Here is a 14,629-nt window from a genome sequence, read left to right as displayed (position 1 = left end):
GAAGGATACCAAAGAATAAATATTGGTGTAATTGCTGTATATTATTTTTAATGTTCCACAGATTGGTGTTGAAACTCATTACATGGTATGAGTTCCGTTTTCCATAGTTAAACTGTTGTTGTGTTTCTGAAGTTCTAAATTAATTGTTATGAAACAAGATTGTCCAGAAGACCTCAAACAATATTTTAAAGTCACTATTCTATGTCCGCATTGGTAAATCCAAGAAACTACACAATACAGCATGTTGAGGGCATGGGAGAGCAGGGACTCTGAAACCAGACTGCCTGAGCTCCAATCCTGGCTCTTCTACTCACAGCAGTGACCGTGGGCAATTTACTTACTCTTTCTCTGTTTCTGTTTACTCATCTATAATGACAATTTTTATCTCATTATACTTAAAGAGCTTAAAAAGTATTGTTTGTTATATAAAATAAACATCCTCTAACCCACCCACTCCCAAAAAATGCCCACTGGCTTGGACTTACTCTGTTGATATAACTCTATTCCACTTTTATTCTTTCTTCACACGTGCAGGGCCGGAAGTCATCCCCCGCAACCAATCCCTAACTCACTGGCCCAGCTAGTTTTACAAGCAGGCCTGCATTTGAAGCGTATGCTCATTCAGTGGGAGGATTCATTGGAGTTTGGGACAAAAGATTTAGCCCATAATAAGAAGTAACCTTCGGACTACTCTGTGTGCTTTGTGTAAGTATTCAACTGCAACTTTGGCCAGGGTCGACTGCAAGTTGAGAATCCAGGGCACTCAGTATCTAGGTTGTATTCTCTCAGAGACACAACTATCAACATGCCACTTCCATTGTCTCAGCTCCCAAAGCCATGCCCTACTCTACCCACCGAAACTGATGTACCACCTGTGGTGATCCACTGACACTGCTCTTCCAACGTCACTGATGATAACCGCGTAAGTCATCTCTCTTACCCTATCACATCATTACAGTTTTCTGTTGGTCACTTGTTCTTTGGATTTTATGACAACACTCTCTTAATTTTCTATGTTTCTCTCACTGTTCCTTCTTGTGCTATATTTATGGGCTCTTTTCTCTGTGCCTCCTATGTAGCGCTTATTTCTCTGTAATGTTGAAATTCTCCTGTTTATGCTGCCTTTGATTTCTGCGCTTCTGAAAAAGCAAGTTGATGCTGAATTGTCCCATTTGCTCCAAAGATTCGGCCACAGCCTAGTGGCAATCACGCTTCTGTCATCTCTTCCCCAGATTACATCAACAGCACCCTAACCAGTTTCTCTGCATCACTAGTCTTATCCCTTTCAAATTCCCAAGGTTATCTACCCAAAATGATAATGTTCCCCTGACTTCAGAACCCAAAGCATGAGGTCTAAATTCTGTGATAGAGTCCACATGGCCCCTGCATTTTAGCATCTTTTCACCCCTCTAGTCTCATTCCACATTTTGTGCTTTGCACACTACCTCTCTAAAACTCTGCGTATTCTCACAAATAACACAGCTCTGTTTCGTCTGGTTTTCTAAAGGCATGCTTCTGCATATCATTTTCTCTGCCTGGAATAACTTTTCTTAGACTTTCCTTTCATCCTTTAAGTGGCATGCAGTTTTAAGTAAGTTCAAGTTTAAATAAGACGCATGTCAATTCCTCCAGCCTAGTTCCTAAGCCTGAGTTAAACTTCCTCTCTCTCATTGCTCCCAAAGTATCCATTTTTATATATGCCATGGTATGTTAATTGTATTGGACTTAAACTATCTCGTAATACTTCAGAAGTTCTTTGCTGGCAGAAGTAATATACTACATATCCACATCCCCAGTCCCTTCCAAAGCACTTGTCTTTTAAAAGGCACTCCATGATATTTATTGAACGGATGGATAAATGATTCAATGAATGAATAGTTGCATAGGGGCAGCGAGACTCTCAAGAAATTGACCCTTGAAATATGCTCAGTAACCTCTTGCATGAAATTCTAAAACCTCATTCATCCCAAAGATACAAAGCTGGTTACGAGGTCCTTGTCTTTCTTTCATATAGAGACAATGAATCATGCTGAATTACAGCTCTTAAGACCTTACAGCAAATGCAAAATGCCCTGTAGGACATTCATCTTTCATACTGCATTATATTTTTTAAATGATAATTGTTGTCACAATGTTCTTACCCACATTTCAGCTGGTTAATTTTTTTTTGCCTGCCTCAATAAAATAAAAGATGCCAGATTATTTACAGATGAATTAATCATGACATTATCCCTGGATCCTTTAAATTGCATCAATTACATTGCATTTAGCATCGCAAATAACCGGCATATTAAACAAATGGAATATTTTCTCCTATTAATAAAGATTAAATCATTAACTACCACTACTGAATAGCAATGTGTCTGCAGTAAATGGCTCCCAGGACAGATAAGAAATCTTCTGTCACAAAATATATGCCATCCTTTCAGGGGCATCGTCAATCTTATGGAATTTGGGAACATTTGTTTTCTTTAGGAGTTTATCTATGAATTGATAATATTTAGAGGTGGTGGACTGCCTAATGCTGAGAGCTCAAGAGACCTAGCTGAAATAATTCCCCATTAAAAAACCCAATGCTGAGGCATCTTTCTGAAGCATAGCAGAAGCCTGGCTTTTCAGTTTCCTATTTAACTTTTCAGATACTTAAAATATTTAGAATTAGTTAATCAATGTCTGTCAAATGGTAGCTCGCCAATGTCTGAATCAAGTCAGGTAGAAACTTAAAGACATTATTTTTAGTGTGTTCTGGGAATTATGCATAACTATATAATAAACATAGAAATATGTAATTAAATAAGAAAAAACGTTTCAATATACTGGTCTCAAAAATGTTTGCAGCAGACATAGCCTTTAATTCATTACGCTAACTTAAGTTTTTGTTACCCTTTATATATTGTAAAATCTTAAAAATACGAAAAGCCTTCCAAAACCAAATTTCTCTTACCTATGATCCATAAATAGAATGCCAAACAACAAAAAAGACAATGGCAATACATACCAAAAGCATCACACCTCTCCTTACATGTCAGCTTTCTCTGGTACATAATGGAAAACCGGAAGTGGTGATGTTAGGTCCTTGGAAGCCTAGGCTGTTCTTGGCAGCCTCCAGCTTCACTCTGTGCAACCCCAGTGGGTTCCTTATCAGAAAAGGAAAACGGCTTCAAGAATGGTTACGGCCTACAACACCACAGCATCATAGATAAGACCCTAGCGAAAGGTGAGCAAGGACACTGTTTTCTAATTAGTTTTTACCATTATTCGCAATGATGACCCTCTTTCTAGTTCTAGTTCATAATATATGTTTATAATTCTCCTATCTTAAAACAATCAAACAGATGAATAAAACCCTGCCTTGAAACTCTAAATCTCCTTTCAATAGCTTGTAATCCAGGATCCCATGAAAGCTGAGCCTCAAAGAAGTACAGAAAGTTTATTTGAGAGGTAACTTCAGGAAAACTGGTAAATAGGAAAGGACAAAAAGGTCCCGCATAAGAACATGGTACCATGGTCACCACGATGGGGCCTTCTGAGAAGAAAAGGAAACCCCTTTCAGAATTGTATGTCTGAAGAATGGGATGCTGGCACATTTATCCACCAGCCTCTGGATATCAGGGTTAAAAGCTCCCCTCAGGATGGGAACTACAGAGAGTGGGCCCTCACAGCAAGGGAGAAGGCCCTAGGACATCATAGTAAATCAGGAACAACTCATCACATGCCCTCCAGGTGAGACTCTGTCATCTGTCCTATCACCTACTTCAATCCGGGCTCAAGTCAGACCACAACACTCACACTGCTCTTACCACCACCAACTTATTGGAAATCAATGGAGTGACATCAATGGAGGAGCACCAAACCTCAAACGTGAATCAATGGCAGCCCAGTGTTGACAATGGAGAAGTGATAGTGTAGAAAATATACTTTTATCACCATTCTCAGAAAAGTCATCAAAACCATCTGAAGTCTGAAATCCAACTTCAAGTGATTTTCAAATACTATTACCAGCAATTAGCGAAGTTCACTGAAGAAATCATTGACCAGATTTTTGGTTATGTAAAAGATGGAAGAAATCCATCTTTTAAAAAAATTGACAAAAACATAATAAAAGTCTAAAAAAGATGGTTTCTTAGGGGAAAAAAAAGATTTTTCTCATGCTTGGCTTGTATACATCATAAACAGGGTAGGGAAGTACAACTACGATTGGGAATCATAGAGAAGCAAAATCACTGGTCCGTCAGGGAACAATCAGTGCCCCTAAAAGAGAAGCACCTCATTTAACACTTCCCTTTTCTGTGACAAACTGTTTGCCTTTGTTATAGAAGAAATGATGCTCATAGGTAAAAAATTAATTCAATTCAAGTGTGCACTGTGTCCTGGGTGAGTGGGCTCGGGTCATATTTTATGTTTTCCAGAACCAATGTAACATCTTGAAGAGTAAACAGGAGACATATAGAGATACATTTTAAATATTTATTGATAGTTTTGTTGTCTCTATTAATTTAGAATATTATACTTAACTATGTAATGGAAAGCAAGGAATTCAGAGTCGTCAATGGGCTATTTGTGTACACGAGAGCAGCTGAGAGATAGCTAACCCAACATTGAACAGTGTTGCCATGATTTATTAATTTAATGTACTGATTATTCATTAAAGCTCTTCTAACCAGCTTCTGTCATCAATCAGCAAATATTTACAAAACAGCTATTTGGTATGTACATGTTTCGACTCTGATATGAAATAATATAGAAAGGAAATGATAACAAAACCCATTAATCCTAGATAGGAAACTAATGCAAACTTTGGAATTATTTGGTTTGGGTATAGATGAGCTGTGATCTTAGGGACAAAAAATTTAAAGAGACCAAATGCTTTACGGTTTATTTAGGATTACTTCAGAGATAGTCACAAAGAAACAAGTTGTCTATTAATGCAGTAGACATACAACTAATAAAAAAGGGATTCGACACAGGGAGTAAAAACAGAGTAAATGAGTATTCTGTAATTGTTAAAACCAACCTCAGTTTCCCAAGAAATATACCATTGTCCTGACTCTATTTTTCCTCTGACAGAAATGATGAGAACTTTTCCTCCCAATTTAAGTTTTGTATCTTGATTACAGACTAATTCAAACTCACTTCTGTTTCAGCTGACATGAGGATAAGCATTTGAAGACATAAAAAGTCCCAAGCCTGTGATCAGTGCCCCGCAAAAAACATATTTTATACTGATTTCTCTTCCAAAGCTGTCTTTAATTGAAATATTCCAATAAAACATTCATTTTCTTTGTAAATAGATCATATCCTTATGTTCAAAACTAAGCAACATGCTAGAATGGTATATTTGGTGAAAACAGTACTTAATTTAACCTCTACCTTATCCGTGAAGAAATGTTACAATAACATAAATATTCTCCAAAAGAGCACAGATGTTCATGATTTCAAAATGTCATCTATTTACTCCGTCTCCTTAATAAGTGTTACATAGATTATAAAATGCCCTAAACACTGAACCCGTATTTTATATTTTAATTAATACGACAAAATTACCAACTAATGTAAGAAGCAAAATTTCCTATGTAAACCTTTCTGTGCCAGTTCCATAGCCATGCAATTCCTGGCCATGCTTCTTCCATTTGCAAATAAATGGGATTGTTCCCAGGGATGCATGGTAAGACGAGGCTCATTACAGGAGCAGGGAAAACCAACCAACCAACCACAACGCATAAGAATGTTGTTAGTATCCAGGTCCTGTGTCACCCCCTAAAAGCATTAGCCTTTGGGTGCCCCAAAGGAGGAAGGGGCAGTTGCTACATCATCAGTGTGATGTCATGGTCTGGGAGGGTCTGTTTGGCTGAGCTACATTTTGCAGTATTCTATCAGATATGAATCCAGGTGTTGCTATGAAGGTTAATTCATAGATGGGATTAAAGTTCGTTATCAATCATCCTTAAGTAAGGGCGATTATCCTAGCTCAGCCCTTACCTGTTTATGATGGATAAAAGCCAAACAGGAGAAATAAATTAGTTTAGATCATCTGGATGGACTTGACTCCATCAGGTAAAAGGCCTTCCAATCACTGCCAACTCTTCCTTGTTGAAGAGGAAATGTCACCTGTGGACGGTCACCTGAGCCCATGCCCCAATCTAGCCCATCCTATGGATTTTGAAGTTGCCTAGCCAACTCCCAGAAACGCTTAAGCCAATTCCTTGTAATAAATACCTCATTGTATATAGCATATTTTAATACATACCTCTTACTGGTTCTCCTTCTCTGTGTGAATCTCTGACAACTTTCCATCATCTTGGTTGTAGAGAATGTTGGTCACCTCAAGGGAAAGCTGCAGTGAACAGCTGGTTTGTAGAGGCCTTGACATAAGACAAGCTACATTCTACCTCCTCAAATGGAGTTTCTAGCTTTGCTTGAAACTTTGAAACTGTTCAAGGGGAAAGAATATTACAAGACTGAAAAAAAAAAAAAAAAAGTCCAGGTAATGTATAATAATTTTTCAACGTTATCTTGAATAGGGGAAAAAAAAAAAAAGAGGAACTTTTTTGAAAAATCTTTCTGACTGATGTCTCTATAGAGTTCTGGGTGTTTTACTCACTCATTTATAATAAATAACCTATTCATTTATTTGGGGCCTGGCAAGGAGAAAGGCACTTTTCTTGAACTTAGGTCAATAAATCCTTGAAAATCTTTCCATTTTATAAAATGTAGGTGACTTCACATATTAAAAAGCAATTTCTTTTCTATATGGATTATTTGTATTCAATCATTAAACCCCTCTGAATAAACTCTTTGTCTACTGCAAATTTCACATATACTTAAATTGATTTTTATACACATATATATTTATATCTACGTGAATATACATATTATTATGCAATTTGGCAAATATATATATACATATATATTTGAGAAATTACACTAGGGCTAAGGATTGTGTGTTTCATCATGATTATGTGCTCTATAATAAAACCCATAAACAAAGTCTGGATAATAAACTGATTTATATATATGAAAATATTTGAAATCTCATTGCACCTGTCTTATAATATCCCTTCCTCAGGACTAATGATATAAAAATTCAGGATTAAAGATCAAAGCCCATAAATCATAAACAAAATGACGCCTGTTTTTCTTCGTATAAATCATTTTTCCGAAACCGCAAAGTATAACAGTACACTAGATCAATCCATCATGCCCGAAGCTAAATACAACATTAGTTTCCAAGGATATGCACATTTTGTACTCTGCAAAAGCTCATTAATTTTCTTCACAGATATTTGGGAATACAACCATCATTGGGGTAATAAGTGAAAAGAATTTACTAGAACATCTTGATTTTTATTTTAATGAGGAGAAAAGCTGAGGCTGATAGGGAGTTCACTGATTTGTGAAACAGAAGCAACCCCATCCTATGAATTTTGTTGGTGTCGCTGTTATTAGGAAAAAAAAAGTTTGTAACTAAGCAACATTTGCCAAGGAAACTATTATGATTAAAATCTGAAGCCCCAGAACTATATTTAACTCTAACATATTTTGTGGGTACAATAAATAATGTTAGTTTGAGTTTGCAGCTTGGGAAATAAGTATCTCTAAGTTTAGAGATGAGAAAGAGGAAAAGAAAAAGATGGGGGGTTTGGTGGGGGGTGGGAGTGAGAGGAAAAAGCTAGAGGAAATGCAGAATGGGGTCGAGGAGAAATTCATTGCCAACTCACAAAAGTTGGCTCACCTTGAAAAAGAAAACATTTAAAATTGTTTTTATTTCTATTGTCTGCCTCTTCTCTGACCCTTCTCCACGTTCTTAGGCATCCATGACTTCTGCTCTAATCAACACTGTCCTACAGCCACTTTCAAGGTGAGCTTCCTAAACCAAGCAGATCACACAACTTTTAAAGACAAGGCTGGTTAAAGTCTCAAAATCAGTGACTTTCTAACAGTATTGCCAGTTTAAGAAAAAAAAAAAAAATGGTGAAACAGTTTTTCAATAGAGGAAGATACCCACCAAGTAAGTTGTTATAGCCCATAAGCCATGTACATATTCATTTGTTCATTTACTCAGTAATCATTTTAGTGACCCTCCCCTTGAAAAGCACTGTGTTGTGTCAGTTTGGCCATCACGTTCCTTCTCTTTCTGGTGGTGTTTTGACTTCTCCTGGAGAACCTTGCAAGCTCCGTAGAAATCCCCCCGTTTTACTGTTTGCTTGCGTCCCTTCCTTGTGTCCACCTGGCTCCTGTGTTCCTCAAAGCAGGGACTCCTTCCAGTAGAAGCAGGTGAGGGGCAGTGATTTGTGGGGGTGGGGGGGTGGTCAGAAAGAACCTCATCTGTCACTCTCCATTAATGTATGTCCCTGCCAAATTAACTAGGTCAGAAGACTTACATAAAACCTTAATTAACTCGTTAATCGAGTGGACAAAAGATCACGCTGGATATTTAAAATCCTTGAAGGAAAAGCTAATTAATTAATTCAGAGAGCTCCCTATCAAAGAACAAATTCCGATAACCAGGCTGAGTTCATTGGGTCCTGATATTTTCGCCACCCAAGAGACAGAAACCTCTACTCCCCATGAGAGCATTTTTCTATAAAGCAAACTGCATTTATTGACTAATGATGACTTTTTTTCCTTTTAATTAATCAAATACAACTACAAATGATAATCAGAATTTCTGATTATCTATTTGCAATCAAGTCCTATGTAGCCACAATTACAAGAAATTACTTTAGTCCCTGATTCAAGTTCTTACCAAAAAAAACATTGTACTGATTGCAATAGTCTAATATTAGAAAATGTACATTTGTTTAAAAAATTCTAATTACACTCAATTTTGAGAAATTCTTTGGGGAGAGTTAAAGTCTTACTTTACAATTATTTATTATTTTATTGTAAGCATTAAATTTATAAATTCAATACCAAAAGTTTTGGTTCAGTTGAAAGGAGGAAGAGTAAATCAAAAATATTAAAGAAAAACAGAAGTGGCTTTACAAATTTCCCTCCAGGCTTTCTAATTATGTGTTATCCCCTCCTTATAGTTGTGCAGAAAATTCAAGTGTGGTAAAAATTGCCTCATCAGTTGCCTGATTGGAAGAACTAATTTAGACTGAACAGGAATGTGCTCTCAGAAAAGGAGGAATGTCTTATACAGCATGATATGTGCATATTTTCTTTGAAGAGTTTCTAAGTAATTTTCAATGATAACATGTTCAATTCTACAGAAAATGTTATGTTTTTGGCATCTCCAATCATATTTATTCACAGAACTTACATTATTGAAGATGAGTGCATTTTATACAAACTTTCAAAATGCAATCGTGTGTTATACAACGTGTTTAACAACATCAAAATAAGTAGCTTCATGTATTAGCATGTATTTACTCTACAAATAACTTTGAGTGTCTACTAGGTGGCAAAACATATTCATTCCGTGTCTACTATTTGAGTGTCTACCACATGACGCTGTAAAAACCATAGCAAATACGAAAGACCCATCTCTGTCCTCAAAAGGCTTAAAGAATTAGCTTAATTACAAAATCTGGCATGGACAATTTAAGTGGTATGTTTCAGGTGGTGTCTTGGAGTGACATTCTTTGTCTACATAATTATGTACTAAACAAACATTAATTTCCCTTTTTCAGTAAACTATCCAATGACATTGGCTGATCTCACCTCAGAATCATTTAAGAAGATGCTGAAATTTATCTAACACCATTTATTTTTTAATGAAAGAACAGTAAATTCTCTCAACCTAGAGATACAATGCTTATACATAAATAGCTATCAGTAACTGAACCAAACTGCTTCCATCATGACTTAAAATTCAGTTGTTAAAATTTTTGAATACAGAACTAAGAAGCAAATTCATCCAACATAAGGAAGTTTCTTAAGAACTTCAATACAATGTATTGCTTTTTGTGCTTACTTTTTCCACTGACAAGGAATTAACTGAGTCCTTATAATTCACTACCTCTCGTCAGAATTGTTTAAAAGCTAGTTAATTATTTTGAAATATTTTCCTTTATGATGGAGATATGTTTCTCTTCAGTTTTATCTTGTACCAGCACCATTCCATCTTCCTAAAAATGCAATTGTATTCCCTGCTAAGAAATTTTTGTGGAATTTTCAAAATCTACAAGACTCAGGACAAAATTCTTATCTTGAATTCAAAGTCAGTCACAATCTGACCACAACCTAACTTTCTATCAATCGTAGAATGTCCCCTCCTCAGAGATGACCAAGACCGAAAATACTCTGGTCTAAAAGTCAGAGGATCTCTGTTCTACTTCTGATTATGCCACTAACTTTTTGTATGAGCACTTTCCTTTGTCTTTTCTCCTTATCATTAAGGTGGAATTACCATTTCAAGTGAAATCTAATATTTAACTCCGCACAGAGAAGAGGTATAAGCTGAATTTTGCTTTGGATGTTGCTTGCTTAGAAATTAGAGTCCCACTGACTGGCCCATCCACTTCCCTTTCTGATTATTTCTGAAGCACCTTAGGTTCTACTGAAATATGAGAACTCTTGGCCTGCAGGAGCGCTAGTTTCCTTTCTAACAAAATGTCTTCCTTTCTCGTCTAAAATAAGTGAATTAATGATTCTAGATTCCTCGCTCCTTCATTAAAAATATCTTGAAAGCTGAAATTAAACACATTTTCCTTTTCTATCAACTCAACACACTCTGTGATAGTTTGGTATTAAGTACATTCCAAAATGTCGACCATAAATACCAATTCTGTTAGATATTCACAGTTGGTAGGGGAAAAGAAAGATAAAGTGAGAGAGAGTGCACTGTCATGGTATGAAATAAATTTGGGAGCTACTAGTTTGGGTAAGATCAACCTGGTACCTTTACTTGAGGACCTCTGAAACATTTCTAATGTGTTGAAGAGACTACATAATGAAGACTTAGAGGGACCTGTGACTCCATCATGTACTATGTTCATTTGTCTGCATCTCGTTATCTGAATTCCCCAGACATACCCTTTTAACTGGTGTGTTGTTCCTTTTTATTAACAGACTGGTGAATATGGAACGAGGCACACTTCCTTCTTTAGTACTCTCACCCCTAATTATTTACAACCTCAGTCAAGTAAATTAAAAAAAAAAAAAAAACAACACAATACTTTGAGAATGTGAGGAAAAAACGATTTGGAGGTGGTTATTATGTCAGTAAAAAATAGTAGACTGTTTAAGTTAGGAAGATTTCTAACTCAAAACTATTGACCAAGGTTTTTAATAAGAAGACATGTAAATAACAGTATAAAACTTACACACTGTAGAATACACATGGATTGAAGTTTTAGATCTTTGAAACTTTATAAGACTGAGAGGTACTTTATATAAGTTAAATAATAAGATAATTGATTTTAGCTCTATATTTCCTAGTCTAGTTATCATTATTAGATGAAACAGTAAACTTCTTCCCTTACATTTCATAACATAGAGTGATTCTTAATACAGGTTTCATGAAGACTTTGGGTGGACATTATATATACATTCCTAAAATTCTGTCCATTTGTTTATATGTGTGGTGTCTGGGTAAAACATCCGTATCTTTCACCAAATTTTCAGAAAAAAAGGATAAGCCTGGCTTCTTTTCAAATTATTATGAAAATTAACAGATTTCTTCTAAAGCAAAAGTGGCCCAAAACAACACAAAGAGTACACTAGAAGACAGGCTGGAATGGCTTAATTTCCATATAAATCTATGTTTCCACATGTAGGAAGCGTCTCCCCCAGGACTGCTGTACTGCCCTGATTTATGGCTCTACCCTAGCTGTACTCCCCAACACGCGGAGAGCCCAGGTGCATTTTGCCCACTTGGCTCTGCTTTGTGTAACAGGTGAGGCTCAGGAGGAAATGTACCATTGCTTCTATTATCTTTTATAAGCTACTAGGCTGATGCAATAGTAATGTGGTTGAAAAGGTTAAAATAATTGCAAAAAAACACAATTACTTTTGCACCAACCAAATATAAAATTGATCAGTTGAAAGTAAAAATTGATTTAGTGTCATGAATACATACGTGTGTGTGTGTGTGTGTGTGTGTGTGTGTGTGTGTGTATGATGGAGGATGGCCTACATGATATTCAGTCCAAAATGGTTAATGTGTATGATGTTTATGCTGTGGGTTTGAAGTGAAAGAGTGACTTGGTCTCACTTTTCTTTAGGAATTCCAATGAGCAAATGACTAACCACAAACCATCATGATTCTCACTCTACAAACCTGAAGGATCCTTCAGTGACCCAGAATACCAACCTCTGAATTAGAGAAAATATGACGAACACAGGGAAGAACAATTAGAAACAGGCATATTTGGAGATGCTGCTATGTGGAGGAAAATAGATCTGAGATATTATTTGACTATAGATTGTAACTAACACAGGGAAAAGAGCTGACCTGGTATGGGCCCATCATTCTAGAGAATATTCCAATCCACTGAAGGAAAATAAAGAGTAATCGATAACACCCAATGGATATAGATTCAGACAGGGAAAAATGGAATGTTATTCAATGTACCTGATCTAAATGCAAAGACACCAAGATGGAGGCACCTTAGGACATCTTTCACTGCAGACAAAATAAAGGATACTGTATTATTTACCACAGCAGAAATGAATGGAAATCATCACAAAAAAAGAAGAAGGAGACAAGTGACAGAATGGGAGAAAATATTTGCAAAACATACATCTGAAAAAAGACTGTTATCCAAAAGTATACAAAGAATTTGTAAAACTCAACAGTAAGAAACATACAACTCAATTGAAAATGCAGAAAGAACTTAACAGACACCACAGCAAAGACACACAGGTGGCAGATGAGCATATAAAAACATGCTCCCATCATACGTCATCAGGAAAAGGCCCATGAAAACAACCCTACACAGCTATTTAAGGGGCCAAAAGTCAGAATACTGACACCACAAAGTGCTGGTGAGGATGTGGAACAGTAAGACTTTTCATTCCTTTCTGGCAGGAATGTGAAATGGTGCAGCCACTTTAGAAGACAACATGGCACTTTCTCACAAAGATAAACATACTCTTACCACGGGATTGAACAATCACACTTGGTATTTATTTATCCAACAAAATTGAAAATGTATGTCCACCACAAAAACCTGCACACAAATGTGTATAACAGCTTTATTCATAATTGCCCAAACCTGGAAGCAACCCAAATTCCCTTCTAGGTGAGTGGATTAATAAAACTGTGGTAAATCTAGACAGTGGAGCATTAGTCAACACTAAAATGAGCTATTGAGCCATGAAAAGGCACTGATGAACTTCACGTACCTATGACTATGTGAAAGAAGCCCATCTGAAAAGACTATATACTGCATGATTCCAACTACATGACATTCTGGAAAAGGCAAAACTACACAGATGGTAACAAGATCCGTGGTTCCCAGGGGATGGGAAAGACAGGGGGAACACAGAGAATTTTCAGGGCACTGAAAATACTCTGTGGGATATCACAAAGATGGAGACATATCATTACAATTTGTCCAAACCCACAGAATGTGTGACACCAAGAATGATCTGTAATGTAAACTACAGACTTTGGAGGATCACGACATGTCAGTAGAGGTTCATCCATTGTAACAAATGCCCCACTCTGGGGGAGGCCGTGCATGTGTGGAGGGAAAGGGGTGTATAAGAAAAGGCTGACTCTTCCACTTAGTTTTGCTATGAACCTGTAACTGTCATATATATATATATATATATATATATATATATATATATATAGTCTTAAGAAATCACTGTACACATTTTTTTTTATTTGTCAAGTATACCTCAATAAAGCTGGCAAAACATTATCACAAGAGTTTAACTGCAAAGAACTCCCTGACTAAAATAATTTATGGTAAAATGGGTCTAAAAGTGATTATAAATGTTAATACTGAGAGTATTATTTCTGAAAGAAGACTGATACCCGTTCATTGGAAATAGTATAAACATTATTATACAAACATTCAGCAGGCAACAAACCCAAGGAGTGCATCTATGTGTATATGTGTATGTGTGTGTGTGTGTGTGTGTGTGTGTATACTCATATATATTACACTATATTTAACTTATCCAAAAAGAGCCTGAACGCATTAAGTAATTAATGCTTGTCAATTCCTTTGAGTGAGCACCGTTTCAGTCAAATGCTGTATCTGTGTAAGTAACACCGATAATCAAGATGATGGGCTGTCCAATTATGTAGGTTATTTGCTAGCAGTTCTGAAGCATACCATATGTTTGCCCAGCATGCAGATATTATTTTTCTTAAAAAGGAAGACAAGCATTCATCAATCTAAAAGAAAAAAAAATTTAAATGTGACAGACATACAGATTCATATAATGCTTCTAAAACTGTCTAGTATCTCCGGCACCGTTATGGAAGCCTCGGTCAACATGCTCAAGAGTAAGTGGAGCGCCAACCTCCTTACATTCCTTCAATCAGTTCTCTCAGGGTTGGAAAACTTGCCACTTCACTACCTACCCGGGAAAGGCATCCCATTTCCCAGATCACCTGGTTCTTCACAACTTCTGCCGCGCTTTACATCAAGCGGCTATAACTGTGCAAACTGTTCTGATCATAAAACTCATTTTATAGCATTAATAATTCAGAATGATTCTGAGA

This window comes from Rhinolophus sinicus, chromosome 6 (assembly GCF_057876585.1).
Source record: "Rhinolophus sinicus isolate RSI-liver-muscle chromosome 6, RSI-T2T, whole genome shotgun sequence".
Lineage (NCBI taxonomy): Eukaryota > Metazoa > Chordata > Mammalia > Chiroptera > Rhinolophidae > Rhinolophus > Rhinolophus sinicus.
The sequence above is the reverse complement of the archived record's forward strand: the minus strand, read 5'-3'. Positions refer to the sequence as shown.